Source organism: Arvicanthis niloticus, chromosome 15 (assembly GCF_011762505.2).
Source record: "Arvicanthis niloticus isolate mArvNil1 chromosome 15, mArvNil1.pat.X, whole genome shotgun sequence".
NCBI lineage: Eukaryota > Metazoa > Chordata > Mammalia > Rodentia > Muridae > Arvicanthis > Arvicanthis niloticus.
The window spans coordinates 51457589-51473144 of NC_047672.1; the positions used below are offsets into that span (position 1 = coordinate 51457589).

Below are 15556 nucleotides of genomic sequence, written 5' to 3' on the forward strand. Positions count from 1 at the left end.
GTTTCACAGGGACAGTTGTACGGAGACAAGTTGCAGAGAGAGAACAAGTTAGACACAGGTGATCACAGAACAAGCCAGAGAATGGGAAGGATCCAGAAGATTAGAAGCTATTGCCAAAGTTAGTATAAGGCCAAGCAGAGTGTCTCAGTCAGAAGCTGAACAAAGCCAGTTTGACTCTGTCTTCATGGAGAGAAGTTTTGAGCCAGAACACATGAGTTAACTAGCCAACCAGAGTTCATAAAGAGCTAGGAAGGGTGAGCTTATTCAATAAATCTCAGAGGCTGAAAACACTATAAACCTAGATAAGACTGTACTGAGGCCAGAGGCTTCCAGGACTAGGCATAGGTTTTATATATATGATAATTGTATATGATTTTATATGCATATGTGTGTGTATAAAATTAAGGATACATAGTATCTTTAGTCATTATCTGTTATAAGTTTTAGAGAAATAAAGAAGGGAAAAGATAAAAAAATGCATAGTATCTCATCCTCCATACTTATCTACCTGAATATAATTTCATAAACCCTAAAGCTCCCTAGGCCAAAGATAGAAGGTGCAAGGTGAGTGTAGCTGACTCCCATTTAGAATTTGACCATCATTCCTTTGCCACCTAAAGGTTTAGAATTTATAAGGATGAAACTTCACTCAAAACAACTAGAGGACTATAGTAATTGATAGATTTATCTTCAAATAAAATCTCCACAAATAAAGGAAAGTGTTAAGAAAACAAAATAAGTCTGGCTGTACAGGCAAGATATTCAAAGTGAAATAAATTAGAAGGCTAAAACGGGAAAGACGTGTTACACATGCTCTAAAGGGAATGTAGTTCATCTTCACAAGTCTCAGAATACCATATGCTTTGCCCCCCTCCCCACAAGAAGGAAAAAAGTGACCAATACGTGTCAGCCTACATGAAGAGAGCAGACTCACTTGGATGTCAGGGAACTTCAGTCAAATGTCAATCAAGAGAATCCTAAGCTATCCAGAGATTTAGCTGGATCATTGCCAGTCACTACCATGACTGATATCTTTTTCTTCAGACATCGAAACATTGGAAAATAAAAGGAGAATATGTCTGGCCACTGCCTCTTCAGCAGCTTTGCAATTTTTCTAGGATCAGCCTTTCTTCTCTTCGTAGCCTCCTAATCTCCCAGCAGAGTGATAGCTTCTCCTGGCCTACGGAGCACTGTCTCTGGTTACTAATTCCAGAATCACTGGTTCTTTAATCATTTGCTGCCAGGAATAAGTCAGTAGATGTTAGTTAAGTATAAGACTCACTAGGAAACCCTGTTTCTCGCCTCTTTCCCTTCAATCTTCCTAGGTGGCACAGACATTGAAAGTGTATGCTGCTAATAATAGAAGCCTGTAAAGCGCTCCTGTAGGCTCTATATGTAATCAGCATCATCTTTCACCCAGATTCACTGTCCTAGTTAGTTCTGCCAACTTGACACAGACAAGAATCACCTGAGAAGGTAGTTTCAGTAAAGGGACTGCTCAGATCAAATTGGCCTGAGGGCAGGTCTGTAGGTAAATGTCTTGACTGTTAAATGGTATAGGATGGTCCAGCCCTCTCTATGAGATACCGTGCCCTGCTCAGGTGATCCTGGACTGTAGACAAAAGCTATTCAAGCATGGCTGTGGAAACCAGCTAGCAAAGAGCATCCTCCATGATTCTTGCCATTCTTTCTTGGCTGTGAAATGAGTTCTTTGGTTGATGTAATTTTTTTGTAGAATGGAAAACATACTTGCCTTCAGATTCCTGCCTTGACCCCCTCAATGATAAAAAAAAAAAATAACCTGTACACAAAAATAAAGCTTTTATTTCCCTATGTTACTTTTTCTCATAGTGTATTGTAACAGCAATAAAGATAAAATTAAAATATACAGACCTTAACAGATATAAAGTCCCTTACGTCTCTGTGTTATTGGTCATGAAAGGTCTCTGAGCACATTTGGAATGTTTAAATAGCCCCTGGAGAGGAATTTTAATCCAGCAATGTGACTTTTCTGATTACACCCTATTAGGTCTATGTGATCTGGTTAGAATGTGGACATACCCTTAGTACACACCTTTAATTCCTCTGGCTTAAATCCTTTAGTACACACATTTAATACCAAACAATGACATCCAACTAAGGGACATAAACCAAGTGACAAATCAGAAAAAGAATTGACAGAGACAGGATATACTCAGCGCTCATGAAAAGCTATTTAAGAGAAAGTCAAGAAGAAAGAGTTCAGTCCACTGGGAGTCAGTACAGTGAATGTAGTGCAGTGGAATTGAGTTCCTTTGTGAGTTCATGCAGTTCAGTACAGGTCAGTAGAGGCAGTTGAAGCCAGAAAATGAATAGAAGACAGAGCACTAAAACAAATTGCCAGAGTTAGTTTCAGGCCTAGCAGAGCAACTCAGTAAGAAGCTGAAAAAAGCCAGATTGAATCAGTCAGCTTAGAGAGGAATTAGAGCCAGACTATCTGAATTGAACCAGCCAGCCAGAGTTCAGAAGGAACTAGAAAGGATAAGTTTATTCAGGAGTAAACCTCTGAGATGACAAATTAGGTGAGTAAAAGTCACATTTATAACCCCTTCCCTTCCCAGCAGAGCAAATAGGGATGCAGCTTCAGTTTTGCTTTATAACTAGCAGTCACCTCCCCCCCCACACACACACACACAAAGTAGTTGTGGAAGAAATTGGTGACTCCCAGATTCTTTTACTCACTGGATCTCTTGATAAATATATATGTCATCTTTACATAAAGACTTTATATCTATTCTCTACGGGTATTGAACAGAGACATGCAAACCTGGCAAGTGGCTTATTCCCTTTCGTATGGATCCTAATAGACCCCAAGGGATTTATCAGTGCTGGGGAAATCCTGACAATTCTCCAGGCTTTCTTGGTGCCACTCCTCTATCTGTTCTCTGCAATGCTTATGGGAGATGCTTATGGAAATCACCTATAACAACCATGTGGATTAAGAGAAATCTGACAGATAAAATCCTTTACTGTCTAAATTTTTGCTGATAAAAATTAATCCATGAGCAGAAAGTTTGTAACCAAATTCTTGGCCTCAGCTTCGGATGAGTTATCATTTCTGGTGAATCTTGTCCTTGCCTTCACTAAGTCTAAGCTTCTTTTCTCTCTGTCAGAGCACGTATTTTAGGGTTGTCTAACTGGCAGGAACATGGTAACACAGAAGTGTTAAGTTCTCTGTAATGAAAGGTGTGAAGAGAAAATCTGGGTTCAAGTTCTAGTTCATTCACATTCTGCTGTACACTTCACTTTCAGATCTTCCCCTTAACTCTGACAAGGTACTGAAAAGCTGGCCTCTGCTTGCATCTTCAGCATTATGCCACCACATTTTCCTCTCATTCACCCTTATCCATTCACACTTGATTTTTTTCAACTCTTCATACAGATTGTGTACTGCCCTAACTCAAAGCCTTAATAGACTAGAGTAGCCTGGCTCCACATCACCTGTCACATTTTCGCTGCAGATTGGTTCTTCAGTCGAGTCGTGCAAACCTCAAGTGAACTATAATGTTTTCAGAGAACATTTCTGACCCTCACATTAGTTTGTCTTCCTTTATTTTATATTTCATAGCAACCTGCATTTGAACTCTAGCAGTAAGAATGACTCTTGTGACCGTTTCAGTGTTTATCCATGCTTCAGTGAAAATAGACTTCATCCTTCTTTATCTCTTTATGACCACAATAGTTAACTCACTGCGAGAAATGAGGTAATCACTCAATACATATTTATTAACTCACTCCTTGTCTGTAACATATGCTCAGTCTCCAATAAGTCACAGTTATATTACATGAAAGAAATTTATAAATACCAAAATTAAATTACAAATTGCTAGAAGAATCCAAGTTACTACAATTACCTATGTTGGTCTGGATTTCAAAGGCATAACTGTAGCCATGTCTCTATGTGCTGAGACTGTGATTCAGCTTTATTATTGCTAGGCATCCAGCTAAGATTTGAGTATAATCCTCCCATACAAATGATGGAATAATATGAAGGCACAGATCAACATCACAGCCTATGTTATTCCAAAACTTAATAACTTAAAATGATAAGAAATATTTATCTTCGGCTATTATATAAGGAAGGAATTTTTATAGAAAAGTAATTTAAGAGTAGATTACCTGGGTATTTGTGAAGTTTGTATCAAACCCATGAAAGGATACCAAAGAGCTAAAGTTTGAGTAGGGATAGAAAACCTACTTCCAAGGTGACTGACTCATATGATCAAGAGGAAGCCTCAGTTCCTGTCTCCAAGGGGCTCACCATGAAGACAGTATGGGCTATTGAAATGTCTGCATGATGTGGTAACAGGCACTGGTCAGAGAAAGTCATTCAGAGGAAACAAGGTAGAGAGCACAGGGTTTCAAAAACAAAGTCTTGGTAACTTGACAGTATTATCGCTGTCATGATTCCTGTCTTGAAAAACTGTAGAAAGTGACTTTACAGGAATCTAACCCAGGAAGGCAAGGAAGGCTGGGGGCCTTGAACCTCCAGACATTTTTTTCTCTGCCCAAGCTCCTCTCTAACAGTCACAAAGGGTTCTGTGATTAGAACTGTAGATCAACAAACAAGAGAGTGGATTGATAAATTGAAGCTATAGTTTCTGAAGTCAGTAAAAGAAAACACAAGAGAGATGCTGGATTAACCAACAAGACCACATATACAAATTCCACAGTCCCCTCAGCAAAAAAAAAAAAAAAAAAAAAAAAAAAAAAAAAAAGAGTTTACATCTATTGATTTAAACAAAGATAGTCATTGGTAGTTGGAGACAAAGTTTGTCCCTGAACCCAATCAAAATTTTCCAAACCCAGTCTTCCTGAACCACTACAATAGCTGATAATTAAATATGTAAATGAACAGGCTATGTCTTTTATGTAAGAAAATGATGATGATTAAACATTTAGATGCTGTCAAAAATCTACCTCTTTGCCTCATTCCTGTGATGGAAATTTATAATTTAGCTGCCTTCTTGAATGTAACAAAAATACAATACACAAAACAGGGGGTCTGAGTTTTCAGAACACCTGACTAATACAAGCCTTTTGTAATTACCATTTTAAAGTTCTAATAATAAGGTTATTTGCATTTTCTTTGACACTGCTTTTTTAGGAGAATTTCTAAATACCTGAGGAAATATTTGTAAATTTTGACTACCAAACAGCACGGGCAATCAGAATAAGGAAGGAGTGTTGCATACCAAAATTGATTGTGTTAATATTCAAACTTGTAAATTCGCTCCAGAAACATGGTTTGCTGTTGACTTTATGATCTAATGAGCCAAAAAGTACAAATAAAATACAGCAGTGTTACAATAGCCACCATCATCTCCCCAGCTAACGAATAAATCAGAAACCCAGTGCTCCCTCTGCCTCATGTTCCTGACTAGATCCACCACTATTTGCTGGATCCTATCTCTTGGAATAACAGGGGTGGACATGGTCTTGTATAGAACTAATACAAAAAAAGACTCTTTCTTCTCCATCACAAAACCTCCCTTGTGTTCTAGATACAGCCTTCTTCCAGCTCCCAGTACAATCTTTGCCACTTTCTTCTTCAGGTTGTCCTAGCAAAATTGCCCCTCACTGAATCCATTGCCTCTTCAAGGAAGCCTTCCCTGGTTTTCAGTGAAAATTCAGTTGTTCCATTAAATACATTAAAATACTATGTATCTCTGTGTAAGCCTTTACCACAATTTCAAGTATTATTCAATGCAGGACGATTTATCTTGGATGGCCTCCACATTGTACTCACTCTCATTTTAAGGGTACAAATGATGACAATGTAGCTCTTTATGATATTCCTACTTCTTGGCATGCAGCTGATACTTAACAAATGTCGATGGACTGAATATATGGGGATTTCAAATGCCTACCTGGAATATAACTTAGACTGTGTGTGACATTGAGACACATTGGCAAAAGGAATTACAAAAGCAAAACCACACCATTTCTCTTGATGAATTCTTATACATCTATCAACAGCTGGATTAAAAACGAAACACTTTTAGGTAACCTTGAAAATGGTTGTCTCTAGTTTACTTGGAAATGTAACAGAAAGTGAAGTCTTCCTGGTCAAGATTGAATTGTATGTGTTGATGGCTGTCCTGTCCTATACAGAAGGCTCTCTAGCATCTTATAGAAGAAAGAGAAAGAAAGACGAGGAGCAAAAGAAACTGATTGAGGAAGAGAATGTAGAAGACATCCTCCAGCATTCGTAGGACACTCTCCATAGGTTAGCCATGGTTAGCTAGCCTTTTCCCACTAAAAAAACTCTTCCCTTAAAAAGAAAACTAAGATGGCATCACAATGCCATGCCCATTAGTACAATTAAAGGAAATATATCTAATCCATACTTCTTACAAAAGCAGGAAAGTATAATTTAAAAATTACCTAACCAGAAAATCCAGTGGGAGTCTAAAAAGGTATTTGTAGAACTTCTGTTGAAGAATTACCAGCAGACACTTAAAGAAAGACATTGCCTATAGGTAGAACAATTTTTACATACTTCAGCTCATTAAATGCATGTCTATGCTTTCTGTTCATTTCAGCAAATTCTAAACATGAACTCCAAATTTGTATTAGGACAGTCATATATAAAACAAAAGAATTTTAATGAGTTTTCTACCCTAAATACCCAGAGGTACAAATTCACATTAAGGATTAATGACCTGTCAGCTTGGACTTAAAGGAGAGAAAAGACATTTTAGTTGCAGAAATTTAAAAATAAAAGAGTCCAAAGTGAGAAAATATCATTTTTCCTTTTATGTCATAAAAATGACCTGACCTGATTTATTCGCTTTAAATTGACCAAAAGGAAAAAAAATGTGTTAAATGGTTTGCTTTATGAGCAAAAATTCATTCTAGGGAAAGTTTTAGGACAAAATTAGAAAGCCAAGTCAGAAATACTTCCACTCACTTAAACAGTGCAGCAGCACTGTCAGAGTCAAATGGAATACAGGCAGAAGCTATTTACATTTTAGGCTTAACAGGATGTCAGCAATGGCTGTTGTAATGTTGAAGAAGTGCCTCAGCCTCCTAGCCAAGCATGTCTGGTTGCAGGTGCCATAAAAACACTTGAATAGCTATTTCAGACCATCAATGCAATTTTATCCCTACTTTTTAACATCTTATCTATTTCAAGCAAACGTTAATGCTTGGTTTTCTGATTCATTTACACTTGATGCCAGACAAGCTTTATTTGAGGTGCTGTGAATCTCCTTTTCCCCCTTTGAATCAAGAAGCAATGTTATGACAGCAGACGACAGAATCCAAAGGCTGAAAAGATCAAGTTGAATTTGAAACTCAGAACCTTCAGCGTTTAAACAGATTTCAAATTTAGAAGCTTGCATTCTCTCAGCACCAGAGTGTTCAGATACAGAGACATAAGGAAATACAATATACCTGTAATTGTTCCAACGCCTTTTTTCTCTATGGTTTATTTTACCTTCATTTCATGGCAGATGCTTGTATAAAAGAAGTAACATCTTCTAATGCTTTACCTTCAGCAATGGTCAATGGTCCAGAAGGAACAACATTAACCTGTCTGTATTCTAGTATCCCTGAAAACATCTGTGTGGTGGCAGAAAATGAGACAATGAAATAAAACCAATCTGGTTCAGAGGTCAAGGAGGACTGCTACAAATGATGCCTTCTCAATCTGACTGTGGTCGTCTATACAACACCAAGCCAGTTAACATTCCAACATGGATAACAGGAGAGATTTACAACGGTTCACAGCTAAGGAGCTGTTATCAGTTGATGTCAGAATTAATTTCTCTATAGAGAGGGCCACTGGTAGGCTAGCCAAGTTCTGGTGGGTAGAACCCTGAACCTGTGTATCTATGGGCAGTATTAATTGGACTCTGTGGGTTATAAAACAGAAGAAGAAATAAAATCAAAATTATTAAGAGGGATCTGAGGAGCTTTGGGAAGAGGAGGTAGGGAGTTATGGAGATTGAGAAGTGGAATTAGATCTGATAAAATTATGTTGCACACAAAAAATAAAAACAAATTTAAAAGCAGCTCTGTCTAGAATATTTAAAAGAAAGGTGGGTGTAGAAGTTATTTGTTTCTCTACATTTTTATATAAATATTGTCATAAAGAAAGAGAATCATAAAAAAAGGACATACTGTGTGCTGAGTTTTAAAGCAATGTGTATCTGAACAGTCTTGTAAGTGGCATCTGTGCTCCTGCAGCCTTGCTCAGAGAAAGGAACAACTTTGGAGTACATCATTAAACAGGAAAGTCCTAGGAACACGCTGAATCCTCAATAAATCTTTACGACATTCACAACCCTATACCCACCAGAGTGCACATTTAAAGGTCTTCATGACATAAAGTTGCCCCGCCACTTTCTAGCTTCCAGGTGCTTAATGCAGTCACTGACAGAAGTGTATAAAAATCAATTTATGTTCAATAAAGTAAATGTCAATGGTATCTTTAAACATGATGACCCCGTGGAATCGTTTATTTCCAGACGTTCAAGTTTTGATAGTTGATGACCTTAAATATTTATTTGGTCATGATCAAAAAGTTCAGAAACATTTTATAATTTATAATTAACTGAAAGAACATGTTAAAGTTATGACATTCTTCAGCTCAAAAGTTATCCATGGCTCTCCTCTCCCTAGAATAGAAAGAGAATCTCACTATAATAGTGTGTTATTAAGATCTCCTGCAAGCCAGTACTGAAGTATTCTCCTTTAGCTTGATTTTACCCATCCACCACTCCCGATGTATGCCCCAGCACATTCTTTGACTCCTTGAGATTGACTTTCCTGCCTCTTACTTTCAGTGATCACTTTTACCATTTCTGTTTGTGAACAACTAAGACTGAATTGGGAATATCTCTTCAGAACACAGTTTTGATGGTATGTGTGTTAAGACCACTAATGTCATCTTATATCCTTAGTCCAGGAATTCTACTTTACCACCTCAGAAATAATGCATCTAAAATGGATTTAAAAAAACAACTGTACACCTAAAGCCCAACATGAAAGGATCATTTAAACCACTAAAAATCCATACAATACATTATTGGTTACTGGTATAAGGACATTAACAGACAGTCTTAATTTAAAAAAAAAAAAGACACTCATTTAAACAAACACAATAAGGGAATATATAAAAATTATCAATGTTTCTAGGTCTGAAATAAAGTTTCCTGGCTGCTTTCATTATCTCTATATTACACACCTTCTGCATATATGTCATCAATATGTAGTGAAGGTTTTTATCATATATTTTACAAAGATCTCCACATGCTTCCATCTGAGAAACCTCTCCGTGACCCTTAATAGAATTAAACCTTAACTTTTCGATGGTTCTGCATCACACTTCCAGCTATTTTAAATTGCATTTTCTCTTTGATGTAGTTGTTTAATTTGATTACCAAAAAAAAAATCTTTTAATATATACCAGGCTGAAGAATTTCTAAAAACAGATCTAATTAAAGAAACATTCTCTATCTATAAATTAGATGTTACCTGTAATAGAATTTTATTTTCAACACCACATTCCTTGTTTGGAGCGAGCACATCTGCTTAATGTTAGAGCCTCCATTAGAAACCAATTGCGGAACTCACCTTCCACTGCGGCTTTACATCTGCAGTCTGTTTGATAACTTATGCCTTAATTATAGGCTGTCGTCCCACACAGTGTTGTATTAAGATTATAGAGCAAGATGATAAAGTTTATGGAAGACTTAAAAAGTAAATCAGGAGCTTTATCACAAGCACAGGAAGGAAAATCATGGTATGAATTTCCCAGAGAGCTTGTTTTGTTTCTGTCTGCAAAATGGATATATAGATGCTTTTTAAATTGAGGTTATAATTTTTTACTTGACACTTCATTAATTTCTCAGTTCTGTCCTTAAGCCTTAATACTTGTGATATTTTATATAAGTAAATATATATTTACATTCTTCATTTGGGACACTAAAAAAGGCTGTCATTTAGAATAAATAATATACAGCTAAAGCTGATTTTCGGGAAAAATATCACATATTTTTCTTACGTGTATATCTTCTGAAATATTTGGTACAAATTTCAACTTAATAAATTATTAGTATTCATCTGAGATTTAAATTTATCATGGTCTTCTCCACTCTTATTTGCTAAATCAGGCAACTTTTGGCTGGAGAGTAATTGGTTGTCCAGAAATTTCACAATCTGGCTGGATAACCTTTCAAGCTCACCCTGAGGAGCATCTCATTTCAACTCAGCAAGTAGTGATCTCAAATACCTAAATTCTCTGCATCTTTCCAAAGAAAGCTGTAAAAGAAAATAATCCACCAACACTGATGCCAAGCCTCACCGGGAGCCCTACCTCTCCCAGTTGCACAGCCTGAATTCCTGCCAAATCTGTACAGGAGAATTACATACAAATTACCAAGCTCTGTTGTGCCTTATGGTTTTATTTTCATGCATTTCTACTGAACAGAAAAGTCAGAGATCTTTGACTTCCTGAACTCTGAACTCATTTTTTTCTAAGTATTTAATGCATGCTAGAAAAGCAATTCTAACATGTCCTTGTTCTATTATACAAGGACAGTGTGGAGAAGGGTCATTCTGGGACTTTTCATGGACATTAAGAGAATGACCAGATTTTCTCCTTAATAATGAGACTCCGTATTGACACACACATTTTTAGTGGATCCCCTATGTAGTGTGGGCTGCTTAAGAATGACATGCAATAAGGAGAATCAGTTTCCTTATCTTCACTCCTCAAACCCACTCATTTAATAATTCTCATCATCTTTCACCTAGAAATGTTAATAAGGAAACATTCCCCCAGGAACTCTCCCTGCCACCCATCACCCCTATCCTACTCTTCCTGATTTGACCATTTCCGTAAGAGACTCTCATTCTTTCTACCAGCATTACATTATTTATATTTGCCTGTGCTTCCTTCAGACCACTTTCTCCAATTTTCGTGTGCTTATGAATCACCTAGACCTCTTACTAGGGTGCATGGTCTGATTCTACGTGTAAAATTTCAAACAGGTTCCGTAGAAATACTGAAGCTACTACATAAGGAACTTCTACCCACTGCCAACAATGCCTTGGTAACAAAGTTCTATGTTATTTTTGTGGACACTTGAGACATCTCCCATTCCAGTTAATCATATTATTGCTGTGCTTCTATGTTAAAAATTCTTGATGATTCTCTCTGTCTTGTTACTAAACTACAAAAATAAACCAGTCTATAAGAATAACTCCACACAGTCCCATCTCTCCTTCCTCAGTCCTAAAATCTACCTTCTAACTATAACCTTTCTTCACTTTTCCTTGCAACTCAAGCTATTGTTCTTGTTCACATATATTGTTCACATATTCTCTGCCAAAAGTGCACATCCAGTCTTTGCCTGAACGGTGTCACTTTTCTGGATATACAAAGATGTCATATGTTTTCTGTGGAACTCACTATTCCCTTGCTCAGGACAATGCCCAGCGACCAAGATGGTCACCTGTCCCTTTTATAATGAATGTCTTTAGCCTGAGTGTGCAGATGCACTGATTTCTATCATATGTTTGCAGTGTACTCAATAATATATATATATATATATATATATATATATATATATATATATATATATATCTTTTATAACATGATAAATGCTAAGTATCATTTACACTGCACAGAAAAAGTGCCGTTTTTTTAAATTTGTTGAATCTTAGTCAAGAATCTTAATTGGTTTCATTATAAACTATTTTAGCAAAACAAAAACAAAGCAAAACCTTATATTAGTAGACCTCCGCATTCCTTATATCTTATATCATGACAATGTCTGACCATCCCAAATTTAGTAGAATGACAGTAAGTTGTATTAGCATGGCCAGACATGCTGGTGCACACATATAATACCAGTATTTGGAAAGCTGAGTAAGAATGGCACCAAAAGGTCAAGGCCATCCAGAGCTACAGAGACAGCAAGACCTTTTCTCAAAACTAAAACCAAATAAAATACAACAAAACCAAACCACTCTGCCGCTCTTGCTGTGGTCCCTTAATCTGCACTTTCTTACTAAAATTGTTTCAAGTCATCAACTTTCATTTTCAAGGGTCAGTACGTTAAAGGTTTTTTAAAACTAGCATATTTTTCTTTCTTGGCAGACCCTTAACATTTGTAAGATGGAATTTTTATTGATTTTTATTATCAATCAGTGTCTGCCATGGTATTCAGCAAATAAGCCAGGTACAAATGCAAATAAATGTAACATTTCACTCAGTATTTTTAGGCAGTTATATGCCTCCAGCCTTAAAGCTTACTATGTACAGAAGAACCATAGAAAAACTCGTCTTCTGAAAATACAGTTGACATAGACCTCAAGTACCAGCAAGGTACTTGGCTGTGCAGTCTTTTGACACTGATTCAAAAATTGTCACCATCCTATTAAAATGGGAAGCCTTTGCTAAGGATGTAAGCTTTTCTGTATTAGAGAGAGGCTATCTGATGACCTGTTGTTTGACAAAAATATCAAATTTGAAGATCTACACAAAGAAAATACAGCTCCAATTAAAAGGTCGTAATGTTGCAAAGAGAAATTTAAATAAGAAAAGTTTTCCCTAGTGCATTAGCGAAGCTTGCGTTATCCAACACAGCCTTTTCTTTTCTCAATCTGCATGATAAGCTGATGTGCAAGGCATTGTGTAAAAACTCATCATTTATAACATTTGCATTGCCCATCAGATAAAGAAATTCACAGCACAGGAAAAGAATGAAGCTAATGAAAGTACATTATTAGTTCTTGTTTGCCTATTCCTTGGCAAAGGAAATTGGGTCCCATAGAGAAACATATATGAAAACTTTAAATACAGAAAGCAGTTGAGGAAATTAAATCCCACTGCATTAGTTAAGGGCCAGTAAGAGAAGACAAAGTTTCTACACACTCAGGGCATTTTAAGTTAGCACTACATAACTTTTCCTATGCTATTCATCTGTTTCAAAGAGTCTTGTAATAAATATTAATTTCAAAGCTATACATTTTACCCATCTTTGGAAGTTGCATAGGGCATCAGAAAAGCTTTGCTCTTTTCATCAGATATAGGCCCTGACATTTCCAACTACAGAGATTGTCTATATTTAAATAAATCCATTTTGGTCTGGGATCCCTCAGGATGATATTTTCTAGTTCCATTCATTTGCCTGAAAACTTTATCATGTTCTTGTTTTAATAGCTGAATAGCATTCCATTGCCTGAATGAGCCACATTTTTTAAATCCAATTTTTAGTTGAGGGACATCTGTGTTATTTCCAGATTCTGGCTATTATGATTAAAGCTACTGTGAACATAGTTGAACAACTGTCCTTATGGTATGGTGGAGCATCTTTTGAGTATATGTTGGGTCTTGAGGTAAAATAATATTTGCCAACAACTGGAGTGGGGGCTTACCCTGACTCTGTTACTTGCCTGTGGATCCTATTCCCCTCACTGGGTTGCCTTGTCTGGCCTCAGTGGGAGAGGATGTGCCTAGTCCTACAGTGACTTGAGGTACCAGGATGGGATGGTACCGAGGAGGGATCTCTTCCTTCTCAGAGAAGAAAAATGAGAGGTAGGGAAGGGACCCTGTGAAGGGAGACTGGGAGGAGGGTAGGACTTTGATCAAGATATAAAGTGAACAAATAAATGAATTAATTAATAGGAAAATAAATTCTTTGCTACAGTTATGGTGAAATTGGACTTGATTTGGACTGTATTATGTAAGATCACTCTCAGGTTTAAGAATTTGTTAAGTTCTGGGCAAGGAATATAAAGGACACCCTTGAAATTATTCCAGAGAAATCAAGCCACAATAATACCCCCAAACCATGTGTTCTTTAACTAATCTCTGCATATGTCAGTTGAAATCATCACACTCTGTGCTGTCACTGAAAATAAACTTCAAATAGATACAACCTGGCTCGCCTCAGAGACATATGCAGACTCGAGTCTGGTGACAACAAAAACTCAAGAGGCAAGGAAAAGATTTCAAGAAGCCTTAATGTCAGTCACAATATTTCATAATTTCAAGTGCATTAGACTGTTTCGTTCATTCAAAGTATAACCAGAATGAAATGCTCTTGTTTAGAATAAAACATTTTAAAGATGTGCCTCCTTAAATATGTGATCTCACAGAAATAGTTTCCTCCCGAGAAAAACATACCCAGGGCCATCGACTATGCAGTCCCTGCACACAACCTCTTCTGTAGATGACAGACTCATTTGATTCCTAGGCATGGTATTTACCATAGGATCGCTGTCATAAACCAAATACAAAATATCTAACTGAGGCAATCAAGCTAGAAAGAACCTAATGTTTGCCATGTGAATCCTTACTTTCAGTTTCCTTGCATCCATTTTTTTTTTCTTGAATGAAGAATGTATATCTAGTGAGGTTGAAGGAAGGCTACAATCTGAGTTGTGGAACTATCCTCCAAACAAATAGAAGTTTGTATCACAAAGTGTTCCATGGAGAAACTTCGAAAGTTTCCTTTGGGAAAGGCATTCTGTCCTCAGGAAAAATAAAAATAAAAACAGAATCCAGAAAGGGGAAAGAGGACTGTCTAAACCCCTTAGCTTTAGAGACTCAGGAAGTGTGATGCTGTGTTTCCTGGGAAATGAACATTAACAGAAGGAAGCAATAGGAACTGGATTTTTTGATAGTGGAGGCTCTGTCTGGAATCAAATCACAGAATTCCCAAAGGTAGAAGGCACAAAGGTGCTTCCATACTTGTCCCAAGAAAGGGAGTTAGTTGCCATAATGCTTCTGGGGGAAGACTAAACCAAAAGAGATTTTTTTTCTTTTTTCCAACCATCACAATTCACTAAACTATGCCTTAAAAAGTCAGACCATTATAAAAGTACTTTTACCAAAACTCTGGTAAGATGCAGCAATTGAAGGACAATGTCTGATTGCCCTATAGAACATGTAATTGGGGCTCTGAGGCACACATGTGATCCCAGAACTCTATAAGCAGATATAAGTACCAAATGTGGATTCTAAGTTTCCATTTTTCATTTGGCTTATGTACTTGGTAATTTTTTTTTTTGCCTTTCAAATGCCAAGATCTTTTTGCATGGATGCATAATACAGGCACCGAGAAAGTGCTTCCTTCCTTGTGCCTTTCTCTCAAGAGAAAACCTCTTGAGAGGACAAAAGTAGACACTCTAAGGATAGCAAAAGAACATAACCACATAACGCTGTTTTGAAAGGAACCAACCATGGTAACAGTGGCTAAGAATCTAGCTATCCTTGCCTTCGAGGTTTCTGAGAATGACCCTGAAAACTGCCAGTAAAGTCATGAGAAGTAATTCAGTAATTCTCTTCTGCTTTGAAGTGGAAATTTTCTATTGGAGTTCCACTCTTAGTTCTAACCCAGTACTTGATGGACTCTTGAAGCCCTCTTCCTGAGAAAACAAAATCCAGCAAATAAGAGAAGACTCCATAAAATTATTTGCTATTGGCAGCTGAGCAGTCAAGTAAACAAAGCACAAAATTATCGAATGCATCCCGCTCCTTCATTTGTTTCCAAAATAA

At 36.9% G+C, this 15556-nt stretch overlaps 1 protein-coding gene across 1 annotated transcript in view; it reads right to left on the reverse strand.

Annotated features, from left to right (window-relative positions):
• Positions 1-15556, reverse strand: part of Nxph1 (neurexophilin 1) — a 290286-nt gene that overhangs the window by 145901 nt on the left and 128829 nt on the right. The window lies entirely within an intron of this gene.